Source organism: Nannobrachium achirus (genome assembly GCF_963921795.1).
Source record: "Nannobrachium achirus genome assembly, chromosome: 11".
Classification (NCBI taxonomy): Eukaryota; Metazoa; Chordata; class Actinopteri; order Myctophiformes; family Myctophidae; genus Nannobrachium; species Nannobrachium achirus.
The window spans coordinates 31,325,144-31,345,126 of NC_137820.1; the positions used below are offsets into that span (position 1 = coordinate 31,325,144).

The 19,983-nt window shown below is 42.8% G+C and overlaps 1 protein-coding gene across 1 annotated transcript in view; it reads right to left on the reverse strand.

Moving 5' to 3' along the window:
- The window catches only part of osbpl5 (oxysterol binding protein-like 5), a 147,933-nt gene extending 128,945 nt beyond the window's left edge, over window positions 1-18,988 (reverse strand). The window contains exon 1 of the mRNA XM_080737698.1: window positions 18,842-18,988. The gene's annotated coding sequence lies outside the window, so the exon portion shown is untranslated. The remainder of the gene's footprint in view (window positions 1-18,841) is intronic.
- Between the last annotated feature and the right edge of the window lie 995 nt (window positions 18,989-19,983).

Consider the following 19,983-nt stretch of genomic DNA (forward strand, 5'->3'; position numbering starts at 1 on the left):
AACATAAAAAAAAAATAGCAGATATACAAGCTCACAGCGTGGCACCGAGTGCCGGCCCGCGCTGCGAGCTTGTAGATCTGCTATTTTTGAAAAATCGTGAACATTTGCATGTCTTTGAATATTTTGACCCGATTCTATAAATGTCTTGTAAATCCTTCTAGGGTTTTTGAAAAACACATGTTTCTACGTCAGTGGTTCTCAAACTTCTTCATGTTAAGGACCCCCAAAATCTGAGTTACAAATGTTCGCTTTAAAAATACTTATAGTCAAAGATTTGTACACATTTTCACGACTTTTCAAAAATAGCAGATCTACAAGCTCGCAGTGAGCTGGTAGCCAAAGTATTAAATAATCCCAGGCCTAAATGGGCATTACGTACGGGGCTGTTGTGATCAAAAGACAATAGCTGTGTGCTAGAAGGTCTTCAATGCACACAGCCCACAATCGCGGTTCCTTCCTTCCTATGCAGTAACTCAAGTAGGGCAACGCTCCCCTGTATGGCGGTGGTTCTTGTCTTTACAGTGCTCAATGTAAGCCTTTCACACACGTGCACGCCCGGGAGGAACTTAGAGAAGTCCATCTCTTTGATCTCAGGTTTCATATCTTGCCGGTTAAGAGTCTTCCCTCCAAACAAAAGGAAAGAGCTTCATTCAAATGTGAGCATGTGAGCTACTTCCATGATGCCACTGAGATGTGTTTAATTGCGACCGTAGGTCGCATTTACTACCAAAACCTCCACCGGCTGTCCGTGGGTGAGTCAGTCAGTCCGTCCGTCACACTTTTGCCCTGCTCATATCTCCACAACCGTTGCCCCCATCCATGCCAAATTTTGCACACACACTCCTTGACTGCCAAACTACAACCTCCAAGGACCCCCGGAGCCCCAGGGACCCCCAGGTCCCTGGGGGACCCCCAGATGTAAAAAATGACCAAATGTGCTCACACGTCACACTTTTTCCTGCTTATATCTCCGCACCCGTTGACCCGATCCATGCCAGATTTTACACACACACACACTCCTTGCCTGCCAAACTACAACCTCCAAGGACCCCCGGAGCCCCAGGGACCCCCAGATGTAAAAAATGACCAAATGTGCAAAAATGACCAAATGACCACCCCAACGGGGCTGCTCACGGGGAATTCCCGGGGACCACCGACTCCTGGTGCTCCAGAACGAATGCAAAAGTGGTGGCGCCCCCAGTGGAGGACCCCCTGCCACTGCAGCGCACATAAAATGCCGTAACTCGGGCTAGGAGCGTCCGGGAGAGCCGGGGCCGGTACCTATTCGTCCGCCAAGGCAACGCGGAGACCCCACCCCTCATTTATCACATGGCCCTATTCTAGCGCCACCTTCAGGCCGATTTTTAAAACACATTTTTGGACACTGCTCCTACAGTTTTTGCCCTAAAATCACGAATATCACTACACAGCATGTCTACACTCATGTCATCAACATGGATCAGGAAGATTTTGGAAAAACAAATTTTTGCCCTATTTGTGGAGATAAGCCACCTACGGTCGCTTATCTCCCGATTAGGGAGTCTTACTGGTAATGTAATAATTGTGTGTAGACTTTATCTATCGTTGCTGTCAGGAAGAGAGCTCTTATCTCCATATTCTAACATTTTGTGTTTTTCCTGAATGAATGCCTTACTTTGATTATACTACAGTGTCACACAAAAGCATCAAAAGATCTGCTACTTCTGCTACTTTTTAATTTGAATCAGGAAAATTAAAACTTTCGGGTTTCCAGAGACGTTATGCTTAGTATCATGCTATGTTATGACTGTGGTTTCTAAAACCTATTCATGTCAAGGACCCCCTGAAATGTATTTGGCCTCGTCTGACCCCCATAATATTTTTCGTGCCAGGGCCGCCCCAAACAAGATTTGTTTTGTTAGAACGTTTCGAAAAATATTCTGAATATTTGAAAATATAAGATCTTTAGAGCTATGTTAGCTTGACATTGGTTGACAGATTAAGTGCTTAAACCTTGATGATATATGAACAACTTTTGCTGATGGGGAGGGGACCCCCTGGAAACCCCTCAGGCAAGGACCCCTGCAGGAGGTCCCCAGACCCCACTTTTAGAACCACTGCAGCTGTATGGAATTTGTCCATGCACTGAACCTTAAGGTCTTTCACTGCTGTATGGAAACTGTCCATGCACTGAACCTTAAGGTCTTTTTTCCACGTGAGAGAGGGGGAGGGTGGGTGTGCCACTACTCTCGGGTATCATCACAAGATCCCCTCGGGGGTAATTTGACACATTGGCACTTTCCCTTGAGCCTGCTGCCTCCCAACAACAATATCACACACACACACACACACACACACACACACGCGCGCGGTGCTAACTCTGGAGTATGAAGAAGCAGGAAGGAAGCCAAATGAATCAGCTTAAACTTAAACAGCTGAACGATGTGATGACGATCGGTTGTCGAACCCGTGACCTCGGCCAGGGCCAGTCGTCATGACAACAGGTATACAGTACTGTTGGGAGTCAATCCAGGCTTCGTCTGTGCGCGCGTGCGTGTCACGCACGCACGCACGCACGCACGCACGCGCGCACGCACGCACGCACGCACGCACGCACGCACGCCCAGACTAGGGATTTTTATCGATTAATAAGCGACTAGCGATTAATGACTTAAATCGATAATAATTTGCATGGCTAGTTAAAAAACAGTGACACATCATGATCACACGTCACACCAGCACGCCTCATGACACGCTCTGCTGGCGCACAGGTAGTGCAGTTCTAGTTCATATTTTTCCTGCTCCAAAAGTCTTGAGTGTCTGTGTGACAGTATTCTCTTGTTAAGCCGTGACGCACAGTATCTGGATCACCCGTCAGAACTACTTCCGTGTCCAAGTGTGTCGGAGTGGTGCTAACCATTCCGTCCTTGTCCCTTTTATGCCCATATATGGAGATCCCTGATGTCATCAATATTGCATGGAATTGTGGGCAGAATTATCAAACGATAACAAAATACATTTTGGATCTGAGAGGCTGAATGGTGGTCCGTGGCTCAAAATGCAGAATAAATAATGGACCTTGGCGAAAAGGTTTGAAAACCACAGTTTTAGGGCAAACCAAACTGTCAGGCCAGCAGGCCAACACACAGGAGTCTATACATTATACAGTATGACTGCAGGTGTGCCCCGCCCCCACCCACCGTTGTTGCCGCACTGGAACACTCAGGGGCATCCCTGGAAGTAAATATTTTGATATGGTGGTCCATGGCCAAATACATATCATTTTGGGGGTCCTTGACATGAAAACATTTGAGCACCACTGACATAGAAACACAGGTTTTTCAACAAAAAAATAAATAACTTAGAAGGATTTGTCAGGACTTGCACAAATGTTCAAGATTTTTAAGAAATAGCACATCTACAAGCTCGCAGCACAGCACTCGGTGCCACACTGTGAGCTTGTATATTTGCTATTTTTTCAATAGTTAAAGCACAAAATAATGCGTTCCCAGTCTAAATGGGTTAAACCCCCTCCCCCTATGAAGAACATCCATGGGGGGCTAGCAGTGAATCCTTGTACCCAGAGCCCAGAATTTGGTGCGACACCCCTTGGCACACTGTCACTCATGTATACACCAGCGTTGCCAGAGTTGTGTGAGAGAAACAAGCAACCAGATCTATGACAACAAGTCCAAAAGAAGCGACTATACAGTATAGGGCACATGAGCACGGCAAACACACGCGACTATTTGAAAACAGCCGATCTACAAGCTTGGTGATCGTGGTCCCCCGAGATCTCTTGGGTGATCTTTTCAAACCGAATTATATATTATATAGCAGATCTGACTCAGCTCACAGCGTGATGTGTTTTGCAAGCTTGCAGATCTGCTATTTTCACGCAGAATAGGGACTCTATTATGTGGGATAATAACGTGGTTAATTAAGTCAGTCAGTCATGTGGTTGAAAGCCAGCGATGAATTGTAGCGGTCTCGTGAAAGGATTCAAATTATCGTCTCTGTCGGGTGGAAACCTCGTATGTCCAAAACTGTTACTTTTCAGGATTCAAATGCTCAAAGGAAAGTTCCAAGCTTGTAGACCTGCCACTGTCTTTTGATGCTTTTGAGTGACGCTGCATGCAGGGGCGTCAATTGGGTATGGCAGGGGTATGCAGCTGCCATACCCTGGGTCCAGGGGGGGAAGATAAAAGTTAGTTCTAAATATAAGTCAATGGATGTCTCTTTGTCTATCTGTTGGTAAATTACAGTAAAATAACTACAAATGCAAATTTTAACAAAATGGTCACTTTAACAAGGTATTATGATTATATTTTAGGTATATATAATTATATATTATATGTACTTCTTAAAATAAATATATCATGCCTGTTGCTAAGGTATGGCAACACGGGCCTTCGCGCGCGTGCAAGACACCAGTCGGTTTCCTAACTTTAATGACGGTGGTGGTAGTGGAGTTGGCAGCGGCTAGAGTAAAGGATACATCAGCAGCTCCTGGACGCTAATCTGAACTGAGTGAATGAGAGAGCCACCACCGTGAGAACTCTCTCTCTCTCTCTCTCTCTCTGCAGAGAGAGACAAGCAGCAACCTGTGTCTATAAATACACACTTTTGGCAAAGCCAGCCCCACGCATGCAGCTCCGGAACAAACATGAGTGGTCATAGGTCACTTGACTGGGTGTCTGTGAGAGAGAGAGAGTAGGGAGAGAGACAGACAGACAGACAAACAAACAAGACAGGAAAGGAAAGGAGGGGTGCAATAGTGAGGGAATGAAGCAAATCCAACCAAGCGATATGGACAAAATCATATTATCATGTACCAAATACCTCACCATCACAAATCCTATTGCCAATGCACACAAGCATTCACCAAAAATAGCAGATCTACAAGCTTGTAGTTCGGCAGTTTTTGACAAAGAGATTTATATTGTTTACAGTTGCAAACCAGGTATTCAGCATATAGCGTTTAAGTAGTTAAACAGATTTTGACATTATGTTATTATTTGTTGGGGATCCCCTGGAAACCCTGTCAAGGACCCCTGGGGGTCCCCAAAGGCCACCATTGACAGCCACTGCCGTCTACAATGGTTCCATTGTAAGCAATCAGCTAAATGTGTTGGACCCAGCAGCAATGACATGGTTAATACAGACAGATCACGTCATCACAGCATCTAACCGTCACCTCCTTTGCATATCTTCTTAGGCTTGATTGTCACTAATATATACAGCTGGTTGCTGTCGGGGGCAGAGAGCTCGTATCTCCATGTTTCACTCTTTTTACGAGTGTGACACAATAGTGGTGATAGCAGATCTACAAGCTCGCAGAAGTGTCGCATCGCGACTCGTTGTGAGCCTGTAGATCGTACATTTTATTCTATTCTACACTACACAAATAAAAAACGTTTAAAATAATAAAAATCAAACCTCGGTTCGAAGTGGAGCGGTGAATCTGAGCAGCTACACCCTGTGTGTGTGCGTGTGTGTGTGTGTGTGTGTGTGTGTGTGTGTGTGTGTGTGTGTGTGTGTGTGTGTGTGTGTGTGTGTGTGTGTGTGTGTGTGTGTGTGTGTGTGTGTTGAGTGCCTGCACAACAGCGCCCCTCCTTTAGCATGTGTGGTCGGTACAGGTACTGTCAGGCTACGGACATACCCACATAGCCAGCCAGCCAGCCACAGACATACCTGTCTATTGGGAGCGCTTTCACCGCTCCAAAAAGGGAACAGTTTTGGACATACAAGGTTTCCATCCTGCGGCGACAAAATGCTTTTGGGATGCTTTTCGCTGTTTCTATGTGTCATCTTTTCGACACCCAAACCTAACCCTTACCCTAACCTCCGTGGGGTGAGTCGCTAACCCTCCCGACGCTCCTTTGTCGAAATGATGGTCGTTCGAAAGAGCGAGATTTCCCCAATGCTTTCATGCTTAGCTCCTGCTGTGCTGTGCTGTGCTGTGCTGACCAGGATTACTAACATGGAACCCACAAGGCAAGCGGAGCAGAGGAAGACCCAAAAACACCTGGAGAAGGAGCACAGAGCAGGAAGTGAAGGAGAAGGGACTGAGGTGGAAACAGCTGGAGAGAATGGCCAGAGACAGACGAGGGTGGAAACGATTCATCAGTGGCCTATGTTCCGAAAGGAATACAAAGGCCTAAGTAAGTAAGTAAGTAAACTCCACTCCAGACCGGATCAGAAACCCGGAAATGGTACAGATCCCAGGCTAGGTTTTAGGTGATAGATTAACACTGTGTCCTGCCTGTGCTGTGTCATAGGGGGAAACAGACATTGTTTGATTTAGGCCTGGGCAATATATACGTAGATATTATATTATGTTGATATGGCGATATAGGAGCATACTACTCTCGTCATATTGTTTTTTGTTGGCAGAAAATATTTTAAGGACGTCAGAAACAAACATCTATCAGTCTGCTCGGGCAATTCATAATGCAGCTTAGATCACAAGTCTTAAAAAAAACGTTTTCAAGATTGTAATCTGTCCGTTAATGTGTGTTTTAATCCATCTTATTCATAGCAAACTGTTTCCTTTTTCTCTCTCTCTCCGTCACTCTCTCTCTCTCTCTCTCTCTGTCACTCTCTCTGAGGGAGAAAGACGGTCCGTGTGGGAGAGAGGAACAAGCTGCTTTTAGACAAAAAAAAGGGCCAGCCTTAAATAACCTGGGAAAAAACAGGGAAAAGGGATAAAAACAACCCTGCGACAGAAAGGGAAAGGAACATTGGCACGGCAGAAGGCTGCTAAAAATGCAACCTCTCTGGAGGCAGAAAGAGAAGAGCGTCCAATACAGAGAATTACCCTAGATTCCCTCACATGATGATGCTGCTGCTGCTGGGGGGAACTAGCACAGCACTGAGCAACTAGGGCTGCAATGTCCATATTGTGACCATACTGCAGAGATGATTGCTACTATAACTATTTCACCAAATCAGGGGTCTTCAACGTTTTCAGGCCAAGGACCCCTTAGTTGAGAGGGAGATGAAGCAGGGACCCCCCCACAGCCTTTTCTGAGATTCCATATTGTTTCATTGTTTGACAGCACAATCATCAGTGTATTTTGGATTCATGTCAATGTGTGTTTTCAGATATTTAACCACTTGAACCGTCAATACTTTAAAAAAAATTGACCTTTCACTCTGTACTTAGTCTGCTCTTTTTCCCCTCTACACCAAAGCTCTTTGCCGAAAATAGCCGATCTACAAGTTCACAACGCCTCGCAGTGTGAGGAGTTGTGAGTTTGTAGATCTATTTTTGGCTAAAGTTCTCCGAATATGGACACTAGGGCTCAAGTGATTAATATAAAAGAGGAGAAAAAAGTTTCTATCATACAAAGATTTGGAGGACCCCCTGTAGTAACCCTGAGCCTGAGGACCCCCTGTTGAAGACCCCTGCACTAAATATTTTCACAGTTGCATTTTTGATGATGATCATTAGTAATGCCTACTCTACTGCCAATATAACAGTTTACAGTTTACAGTTTAGGCATTTAGCAGACGCTTTTAATCCAAAGCGACTTACAATAAGCAGATAACATCACAATAATAAACAAGATAATATGTCAGTACATCATCAACAATATAACAAATGCAAATGGATATCTATCTAGAAAAAACACAATATAATCAAAGTTCTGAAAAAACCTAAAAAACAAAAACAAATGCTAACTAGCTTCATGTATTCATTGATTCTTTTTCTGTAGTGCTAAGGGTTTAGGTGGAGTCTGAAAAGGTGAGTCTTCAGTCCACGGCGAAAGCTAGCGAGTGAGTCCGTTGTTCTAAGTGCGACAGATAACAATGCACAAAATCCCTACAATGATTGTGCATTACACTCACCCATTCACACACAAGGGCATTCACCAAATATTTGAATATTCGAATATCAAAGTCACCATTCAACGTTGTTCACTTTCCGCATGGCACAGGTGTGCATGAGGTCGTAGAGAATCACTGGTTTCTTTAAACAAAAATGAAATCGTCAGTTCTTTCCGTGTGAAAAATCGCACATGTCTGCAAAGCCCTTAACAGTACAGTAACAGTACAGTACAGAATGCATTCTCACCACAGCAGGGAAGTTGAGACATCTTGCAGGTGCTTCCTACTGAAAATCAGCTACTGGTCACTGCCCTAGAAAGTTGACCAAGTACTGTAAGTACAGACTCACTCCCTACTTACTGTAAGAACAGACTCACACCCCCGCACAGAAAAATATTTTTTAACATATTTTTGCCTTCTCTTCTTTCCTAATAATAATAAACATAATTCTTTATTTATTTTGTGTTACTGAAGAGTTAACAGTTTTTTGACATTATGGTTTCCACCCGACAAGAAGAGACATAGATATAGTGTTTTGTATGTACACAGGGCGATGTTACATAGTCTATACTTTTAAACTGTCAATCAATCAAAGTGTTAATCTAAATCAAGGCCAAGTTACCAGACAGCCTTTCAAACACTCTCCTAAACACTCCCACACTGTTCCCTGGTGTCCATCACTCCCCCCAGCTTTAGTTGATAGGTTTAAGGGCCAACGCCATTAAAACGGCCTGCAGGATTACTCACCGGTGGACAAAACCACTCAATCCCCAGCGCTTGAGTCAAAGTACAGAGATACACCTGCTGAAATATTACTCAACTACCACGAGGGACATCAAATCCTCCTACCTCCGTATTTTAACATTGTGTGTTGTTTCGTAATTAACGCCCTCATACTACAGCACCACACACAAAAGCATCAAAAGTAGCATATCGCAATAGCAGATATGCTGCTTTTGCCAAATTTGAATCGTGAAAAGTAACATGTTTTTTTTTACATAATGAGGTTTCCACCAGACAGAAACGATATTTACAACAAGCTCATAACACGTTGTGTGTTGTGACACGTTGTGAGCTTGTAGAACGGCCTACATATGGCCTACATATGGCCTACATCTTGGCACAAATGGCTCAAAGAGTGTTGTACGCCCAGGGTCCCATTGCCCAAGCTTTGCAGTATGCGCTGAGATTGGCTAACGGGACGATTGACGAAATTAATAAATAGCACCGCTCACTTCACACTAGGTGTGATTTTATTTCCTTACTAGAAATGTGTCAAAAAATATATATACGGTAATATGAATAATCAAGTAAAATACTGATAATGTACTTTAAGTATAGTATTCAAGTCAATGCACTGTACTTTGTTTTACCGTCCACCACTGGGATTATAGCACAGGGCAGATTCTATCACAGCACGACTGAGAGAGGGCTAAGAGAATGAGATCAGATCCACCACGAGCCTCTAATCAATACCAATAAGCCTCCATAACCCACATTGAGTCAACATGCACCAAACTCTACCAAAGAGTATTAACAGGAGGTCGCTGTTAAAAATAAGCTATAATAAAAAACTGCAAAAGAGCACTAAGGGAGTCAACAATCCACACAATCCATCTGCTCTGTGACGAATCGATTGGCCTATTTTGCAACGTCCCGGTTGTCTGTTTTATGGGCTTTGGGGAGCAGGGGTGTAATGCCTTGTTGTACTACTATAGTAGCATCTCTACCGAGCAGCAGGAGACACAAAAACGCTACAACACAAAAGTCTGCAGCCCCCGGTGATATTTTGTGTCGATCGATATTGTGTTGATTTTTGTGTCAAAATTGCGAGCCAGAGTGTGAGCAGAGAACTGCAGCCCCCTTCTCTGGGTGTTCTGCATTAGGCAGAGCAGCCACAGCATCAGCATGCACTCCAGTCCAAACTCTAGACCAGAGGTTTTCAAAGTGGCACCCTGGGGTGACGCGACGGCAGTCCAGAGGTGCCGCAAGATCATTTGATAATATTTTGAATTTATTTGGACACTTTTTGGACACAAAAAAATATTATTTAGTATAATTTTAAACTTGAAGTACAAAGTTATTTTCAGTCAGTTCTAACCAAAATGGCTATTATCTCAACGTTTGCCTCACAACATAATCACTTAAATATCCGTCACTGTCGGGCAGAAACCTTGTATCTCCAAGTTTCAAATGTGTACGTCTTTTGCCCTGCTTCATCATACAAGACCGTCGCACAAAACTAGTGACACACAAGGTTTCCACCTGACAACGATGATATGCTAGGCGGGGCCCGACGTCATCTGCGTTCACTCACTCATTCCTTCCACAGTATAATGTCTGGCCTTCGGCCTATTGGCAGCTTGAAAAGTGGGCGGGAGTACTTGCCTTGACAGACAGACTCCTCTAACCAATCAGCGTAGCAAAACATCTCTCAGCCAGTCGGAAGAACGGCAAACAAACACGTTTTCTCGGCCAATGAACTCCGCTAGCGCATCCCCCGTGTTACTTTTTAATTGTTGTAATTGATTCCAACTCTGAAATAACTGCACTTATTGCTTGTTTTATTGTTAGAGCGTTAACTGTTACACTTGTTGAATCGCGAGGGCAGCCATTGTTGTTTTGAAAATGCTGCAGCATGCATCTACATCACTGTCTACACATGGACCAATCAGGGAAAGCTTTTCACTTGTTGTCAGGAAAGACTATGTTTGTTGTGCGGAAGCAGTCACTGATTGGCCCCGATCAGAGAATAATCAGTATACTCGCTGCCAATCCCCGGAAGTCCAGACGTTATACTGTGGAAGGAATGAGTGAGTGAACGCAGATGACGTCGGGCCCCGCCAGGCTAATAAATATGTAGGCTATAAGGTGCTGGGAGTGAAAATTATAATGTAGGAGTGCCTCGGATTAAAAGAATATTCATGGGGTGCCCTGAGACAAAAACGTTTGGGAACCCCTGCTCTAGACAAACTAGTGTGTTGGGAAAGGAATAGATTAGAACAGAGTTTTTTAAAGTGGGGTCCTTGGGGAATAGAAGAACGCTCGTCCCCCACAAAATATGCACGCCCCGGGGTCAAATCTGGCGACCTCAGAACGGTCTCCACTAGGTATTCCTAAACGTAACCTAAACTTACCATACATGAAGATTTTTACTGATTAGGTGCGTGGTCTACCTATGTTATTGTTTTTCTAGATTGATATTCCTATGCCTTGTTAAATTGTTGTTGATGTACTGACATATTATCTTGCTTATTGTATTGATGTATTGCCTGCTTATTGTAAATCGCTTTGGATTAAAAGCATCTGCTAAATGCCTAAATTGTAAACTCAGTAAAACTATGCCTAAAACCTAACCGTATTCTTAAATGTTACCTCAGTAAAAAATATCCCTAAACCTAACCTTATTCCTAAACGTAACCTCACTAAAAAATATGCCCAAACTTAACTTTATTCCTAAACATAACCTCAGTAAAACTATGCCTAAACTTATCCTTATTCCTAAACTTCCACAGCCAAATACATATCAATTTGGGGGTCCTTCATATGAAAAAGAACCAGTAGAATAGACAACCAAGCAAAGCATAGAGTACCGGTGGCTGAAAGAAACCAGAGGGGGGAAAAAGACGTGAGGGGAGGAGAAGGAGGTGGGAACAAGAGAGAGATTGTTATGCTTCTCTTTTCTCATTAAGCTGCAATTTACCAAAACGTCACCTGATGTGACACTTTTAGCTAATCATTTCCATTTGTGGTTTCAACGCACTCTCAAATCCTCAGTGTTAACTTAACCCTGAGAGGTAGGGCTGTCAGGGCAGAAACCTCTTAACTCCCTCCGTGTTCTAGCTTTTTTGTTCCTTTTTTCGTAAATGTTGCGAAAGCGCCCTACTTGATCATACAACAGCGTCACACAGAAGCATCATGTAGATCTGCTACTTTTGATTCTTTAAAAGCTTTTGAACTTTAATCCAGACTACCTCCCTTAAAACAAGTAGCTCGCTGTCCTCCTTCCTAACTGCCCTGAAATTTCACCTTTCAGGAGGCCAGAGACAGAGGTACACTTCTCCCATAGACAGGCGAGAAGTGAGCACCCCTACCCTTACCTTAGCCCCATCCCCTTGTTTCCCCTATCCTGTACATACCGGTATAGTGTTTTTATAACTGCGATGATATTGAATGTTTTCTTGGCTTGCTATTTGTTATGTCAATGAATTGAATACCAAGGACATCCGACGTAAAAAAGACTGTAAAAGGACTTATTTGGGATGTTCCTTTTATGCAGGGTGTTTAACTGTACTTGTACTGTACGACATTTCTATTGTATTGACTATACTTGTACTGTTCTACATTTTTGTCTAATAAAAATGTCAATCAATCAATCAAACAATCAATCAATCAAAAGTAACAGTTATGGACGCATGAGGTTTCCACCCGACAGACGATTTGTTGTACCCTCTCAGAGAGAGCTACAAATGGATAATGAACACTGAGAATTTTACTGCGTGTACTCACTGTACCTTCTCTCTAGATTTTTTTTTTTTTTTAAATTGCCACCTCGCTGCACGTTTCTGTAATACCGTAACAATTAACTAAAGTGTTTGTTCCAAGCCATCTCGGAAAGTACTACATTACTGTAGTAACTACATTAAATCTCATTTATTTCCATCTCTCTCTGGAAGTGAGCGGATTCATCTCTGGACGGTCCAAATGGAACAAGTCAAACCTGCATGGCGTAATCAACATACTGTACAGTAGGATATAATTTGACTATTAACCACTTATAGAGCTAGAAGTGGAAAGTGGACCCAAGCTGTCTCTGTACTTTTCTCTACGTCTACACCAAATAGAACCACATGCCGTTTACATTTCTGTCGAGTAAAGTATTCAATCAATCAATCTCTTCACCAAAAATAAACAACAAGCTTGTAGATCGGCTATTGTTGGTTAATGTTCCCCACCAGATTCAGAATTATGGACGCTGCCTGGTTAAAGTTTATCACATTTCTTACACACAAAATTGACCGCCAAAATAAACAACAGGGCAAGCATTGTCTTCTGTGTACATCTTCTACAGTAGATGAGAGAGGTGTGTGCACCTCAAAGGCTTGTTGTCAACCGTCACGTGTTGACTATGAACACATGGAGGGAAAGGTTACAGCTGTGGCTTCCACAACATCAACATTAGGGATTATCACGTTGCAGCAGAGAAGGGGCCCTGCTTGGCCCGGCACTGTGTGGATTTGACATTGAACTGTCTTGTCTGCCACCTCCATATAGACCATACATGGGCAACTGGCGGCCCGGGGACCACATATATACGGCCCCCACCTTCACTTAATGCGGCCTGCAGAATAATATTGGAATACTGATATATTATTGATTTCAGCTGGCACAACTCCAAGCATGCAAACAAGACCCGCTTTAATTACTTAGTCTATATTAGTAGCTTAATGACTAGTATTACAATTTGTCTTTTTTATGTCCAATGTATTGCGACAAAAGAAGGCTAGAAACACAACCACCCTAAAGGACTACAAACCATGGATTGACATCTAGACCTACTGCACATACAGTATGAAACAGAGCTGCTATCTTTAAATGCATTTTGAGAAGAAATAATGCTGCTATTTCTTCCAAAACTTTATACCCTGTATATATATAAAAGTCATAATGCAACATAGCTCTGTTTACACAATGTTGTACCCCCTCCAACTGTATATATGTTCCCCATTTTCAACTGTTTTTATTTTATTTGTGACACTTGCTTTGGCAATGTAAACATATGTTTTCTCATGCCAATAAAGCTCCTTTGAATTGTATTTGTATTTAAGTTTTCAGTTTCAATTCAACAATAGCAAGAAATTATTCAAGATTACAAAAAGAATTAAATGGTAGATCTACAAGCTCAAAACACGTCACAACGTGATGTGTTTTGCGCTTATCTGCTATTTTTGCTACTTTTGTGACGAAGTAGACCATCAATTTGCCAAAAAGAAAAAAAAAAAAGTAAAATACGGAGATAAGGTTTCTGCCAGACAGTATATCGTCGCTGTCGGGCAGAAACCTTGTATCTCCAAGTTTCAGATTTGTAAGTTTTTTGGCAAAGTAAAGCCCTGCTTCATCATACAAGGCCGTCGCACGCGAGGCGTTGTGTGCTTGTAGATCAGCTGTTTTCACTAGTTTCAATCACTTTTCAAATGATAAACACAAAACTAACGGTTTTGGACATACAAGGTTTCCAACAACGACGATATGCAATGTGGCCCTCTGGAGTGAGTGTGGAAATATACTGGCCCTCTCCATCATCAAAGATGCCCACCCCTGAAATAGACAGTCAGTCACCCAGGAAGGCTAGGTCTAACTCTCATGCAATGGCGGTGCGTCAATCGGTGCCATTTCATCGTGTTGGGGCGAGACCGGGTGTGTTGCTTCATGAAGTCAGTGCCACTCCACTCCTGCAGTGAACTAACCACTAGTCCAGTGTTTCTCAGACTTTATCGTGTCAAGGAAAAGGTTTTTGCAGGGACCCCCAGAAGAGGATATTCATGTTTTTTACATCTGCTTTTTCAAAATAGCAGATGCCGTGCTGCGAGCTTGTAGATTTTTGAATAGACAACATGAATAAAGTGGTTAAAATAATGCTACATTAACTACTTTTTCTGAGGACACCCCCCTCCCCCAATGACCCAACGTAAAGAATCACTGGTCTAGTCTTAGTAAAACAGACCTAAGTTACAGTACTTGGACTTCGCCAAAAATAGCCAATCTACTACACAAGCTGCTTGTAGATCTGCTATTTTTGCCGAGTGTGGTTCCCCCCCCCCCCCCCCCCCCCCCCCCCAGATTAGGGATGGTGGGGTTCAAGTGGTGAACACACATCTAGGGACATCTGGGAACCGTCCTCCATGTAAAAAAGTCAAATGGTCTTTATGTATACATGATGTGAACATGCACAGTATCAGACTTAATTTTATCCTTCAACTTGTTTATGCCCCAAAATGACTGGATACACACTGGTTGTGTAGCAATTTAGCAATTGTAAAAAATGTTTGAGCATGTTCTAATCATGTATACTTTAAAAACAGTTTCCAAATTCCAAGTGGATTTTGGGGGATAAAAATCCAAATGGAACACTGAGGTGCCCACCTACCATACTGTGTGTTGTAATGTAACTACACTGTTGAGACTGCTACCTTTGACTCCGGTATAGAGCTTTTTAATAATTACCATGCTATAGGTCATTTTCTTCTCCCGTTTTATATGAACTACTTGAACCCTAGTATTCATATTCTGAAAACTTTAGCCAAAAATAGCAGATCTACAAGCTCACAACACCTCGCACTGCGAGGCGGTGTGAGCTTGTAGATTGGCTATTTTCGGAAAACAGGTTTGGCGTAGAGAGCGAAAGGTCAAATTGGTCGAATTAACTAAGTATCGACAATTTAAGTGGTTAAATGTCTGAAAAAACACATTACATATCGATGAAAATCTGCGACACAATTTTATACAACTAGCCCTTACCCGTTCAAAGATATGAGCTCCGAAATGATGTGCAGTGTGTGGGTTATGGGATGTGCACTGTGCACACAGTATATGAGGGATGGAAAGTAACTTTAACTGGTGCTTGCATGCTAATATGTAGGAGCATCAATGTAAGAAATACCCGTTCCATTTAACAGCTAGAGATACTGTGTACCGATCTGCATGATTTTTGGACAACATCTGTAACAGGGCCAGAATGTGCCAGTGTGTGTGTGTGTGTGGGTTTGTGTGTGATTGTGCATGGCCTGAACAACAGCGCCCCTCCCTTAACATGTGTGGTCACAAAAGGTACTGTAGGCTAAATAGATATAGATACACATAAAAATGCGAAAATACAGCATACGATTTGTGGAAAGTGACAAACGGGCTTCACAGTTATGTCAGGTGTGTTCATCTGCTAATGGTGATGCGATTTCAGATCAATTGCTCCAGCCACTGAGGAGAAACGCTGTTTCAGACAGACAGACAGACAGACACTCACTCACTCACTCAGACAGACAGACAGACAGACAGACAGACAGACAGACACTCACTCACTCACTCAGACATTCGCAAAATTATAGTATAGATATGTAGTGGCGGACTGGGGGTCCCTGCTTTATCTCCCTCTCAGCTAAGGGGTCCTTGGCCTGAAAACGTTGAAGACCCATGCTATAGGTTATAGCCTGACTGCATATGGACTATTAATGGCCTTCTATCTCATCTACGCAGGCTTATTTCTGACTTGTGTGTCACATTGCCCGATGCATTCCCATGATCCTCGTGAGATTATTAATCATCACATTCATAATCATAAACCAACTATACTGTACTGACTGTGTACTGTAGGCTACAACCCAGGCGACAAGATGAATAAATATATCATCCATTAAAAGAGCAACACACACACACACACACACACACACACACACACACACACACACACGCACGCACGCACACACACACACACACGCACACACACACACATGCGCATCGGGCTAATGGATAATGGTTGCCAAGCAAACAAGTGACAGACAGTCAAAGGCAAAGCATGTGGCATCCCCATCCTCCTGGTTTTAGCTGACTATAGCTAATATTAGACACAGGTGTGACAGATCGTGTGGTTTCTGGATTGTCTGGAGACCAATTGTAGTCCTTTTGGCTCGGCAGATGTTGTTTCAGGAAGTGGGGGGCGGAGCTCCCTTTGTCATTCATGCTGCATAATGTTCTTTCAATAAACTATCTTTACATATCCATCCAATTGTTTCTGGAATCTTACTTGTATGAAACAGTAAAAACATGCACTCCAAAAACACAGTTAGAATGATTAAAATAAAAATAACAATAATTATAATAATAATGTGGGAATTGAACCGCCTCAGTAGTGAACTAAATGGATCCTTGTTACAATGCTTTACCTGTCACGCTACCAACCCTTGATTCCCTCATCTGGAAAGATGTATTTCAATGTGGTGTGAACGTTGGAAACAAGTTAACATGACACACCATGATTTTCTAGATCAACTGGTGTCAGTGGTGTCCTGTTGTTTTCTAACAGATCTAAGCGCTCTGTTCAACTGATCATTTAATAGCTGTAGAAACAAGTCAATGATGTTGGTATAATCACACCAGGCAACGCAAACTCTTGTGTGAAGTCTGACAAATACATAATAGCCTATCAATCTTTTCATTACAAAGGCTATACATACATTATGTGTCATAAGTAGGCCTAATTGGCTGGTTAAAAAATAGCATTAATGCGCAGAGGTGTCTAGAGTCCAGGTTAATGGGCTCGATATTTATTTGATACATATATGCATAAATAATAACATTATGTAAGATATTTGTACTGCAGTAATACACAGTGGATCCATCACCACCATTTGAATTGGTGTAAATTGCTAAACATAAAACCAACAGCAGATGGTGCTGTTTTATGCTCTGAGAAATGAACAAGTCCAATTTGCTCAATATGTGTAATGAAAAGATTGATAGGCTATTAGGCCTATGTATTTGTCAGACTGCACACAAGAGTTTGCGTTGCCTGGTGTGATTATACCAACATCATTGACTTGTTTCTACAGCTATTAAATGATCAGTTGAACAGAGCGCTTAGATCTGTTAGAAAACAACAGGACACCACTGACACCAGTTGATCTAGAAAATCATGGTGTGTCATGTTAACTTGTTTCCAACGTTCACACCACATTGAAATACATCTTTCCAGATGAGGGAATCAAGGGTTGGTAGCGTGACAGGTAAAGCATTGTAACAAGGATCCATTTAGTTCACTACTGAGGCTGTTCAATTCCCACATTATAATTATTGTTATTTTTATTTTAATCATTCTAACTGTGTTTAACTGAGTGCATGTTTTTACTGTTTCATACAAGTAAGATTCCAGAAACAATTGGATGGATATGTAAAGATAGTTTATTGAAAGAACATTATGCAGCATGAATGACAAAGGGAGCTCCGCCCCCCACTTCCTGAAACAACATCTGCCGAGCCAAAAGGACTACAATTGGTCTCCAGACAATCCAGAAACCACACGATCTGTCACACAGGTTGTTATTACTGCGGTGTAACAGTATAGCCACTATAATGGTGATACAAAACATAATGACAACACAACACATGAAGTGTCTCTACCAGAACGGCGACAGACAGACAGCTGACAGACAGACAGACAGACAGCAGACAAGGGCGTCCACTCCAGTTCCCACCCAACGTAAAGGCATTCACCCCCAAAAACGACTTATTTGTGTTCCCATCTGGAATCAATGAGGGTAAATTTACTATAAATGAATTGTCTTAGGAATGAGACAAAAACTAATTATATTTGAATTGAACTCAAGTCTCCCATATGGGTGAATAATCGATAGGAAATGTTTTTTGGGGGGTGAACTACTCATTTAAAAGCTTTATATTCATCAAGTCACCATATTAATAACGTGTGTGCGCGTGCGCATGTGTACGCGTGCGTGCATGGATGTTGCAGGGGTGGACGCCAAAGAAAAGAATAAGAGAAATCACGTTAAAGTGTCAGCCCTAGTTATTAGCGTTAGCCTCGCTACAACTACTACTACTACTACTATCATAGCCCTACCGGCTGGCTAGAGAGCGTGAAAGAAAAGAAAAACAGTGGCGTCAGTTCAGCAAAAAGCTAAGGTATGGCAACATGACTGGTGTCTTGCACGCGCGCGCGTGCAAGACACCAGTCATGTTGCCGTACCTTAGCAACAGGCACGATTATAGTGCATTTTGTCATTTCCCTCCTGTAGCCAAGGTATGGCAGCTGCCATAGCTTGCCATACCCAATTGACACCTCTGAAAGAAAAAGAAAGGGCACACGTACAACATTCAGCGTGAACTATAACAGTACACAAAGGGAGAGGGGGAAAAAAGCCGCGTGGGAGCGATAATCTCCTCCTCCAGCCTGGAATGTATGTCTTTCTTTGTGTTTAACTCGTGAAATAAACATCCCTATTTATAATAGAGGTAAACTTACTGTGTGGTGAAGGCAGGGCATGCAGCAGTTGTTTGGAGAGAGAGAGAGCTCTTCCTCTTGCCTTTCTTCTTTTCAGCGCAGCAGAGACATTTCTCTATCTTCTTATTCTTCTCCACCCCTGCTACCTCCTCCAGTACGGGTTTTACATGTGAATGAAGTGGGCAGACACACAGACAAGACACTGAGGGTGTGAGTGTGGCAGACAGAATGCTGGCTCCTCGGCTGGGAGGAATCAGAGAAGTTCCGTCATCTCTACAGTGGATTGAAATGCTGCTGTTGCTGCTGTGTTCATGACTGTTAGGTCCACACGCTGAGCTGTATTACTACTAGAGGGTTTACAGCGCCCCCTGTTGCTGTTTGCTCATGACTGTTATGTCCATACTGGGCTGTATGGAATGAGATAAGCGTAAGCGGTAAGCTTACTAGGATCTCCTTTTACTTGACCTTGTGCTTGTACCAGTGATTTGTGCTGTCAAAAACTGTACTTTTTTCTTATGCAACCTTCTAATAAATTCTTCAATCAAATGAATCAAACAAACTACTACTACAGGGTTTACAGCGCCCCCTCTGGCCAACGTGTTGCTGTTGCTCATGACTGTTATGTCCAGGCACGTGCACACTAGACACCAGAGGGGGCTTGAGCCCCTGCCCTTTTATCCATCTGTAAAAAGTGCCCTCTCTCCAGACCATGAATGCAGTTTTTACTATGGTGAAAGAAATGCAAATGCCCTCCTTTCCATGCCATACCTGAAGGCAGCATTCAAGAGAATTGCCTTTTCTTAGTTTTACTCTCCTGAACTTAAATCTCCAGACTCCAGTATTCACTTGATGATGCAGTTCGGTGTGGTATCAAGCACCGAAAATAGCCGACCTCCAAGCTCACAACGCGTCGCAGTGCGTCGCGTTGTGAGCTTGGAGTTCTGCTGTTTTCGATATTTTCACCAAAATGCCTCTCTAACATTCTCTGCACGTCCTTGGTTATGTCCATACTGGGCTGTATCGTATGGAGGTGTTTATATGAGGTACATAAAGTGGTTCCTGTGTAAATAAGCCGACAAGCTTACTAGGATCTCCTTTTACTTGACCTTGTACCAGTGATTTGTGCTGTCATGAAACTGTACTTTTTCTTACGCAACCTTCTA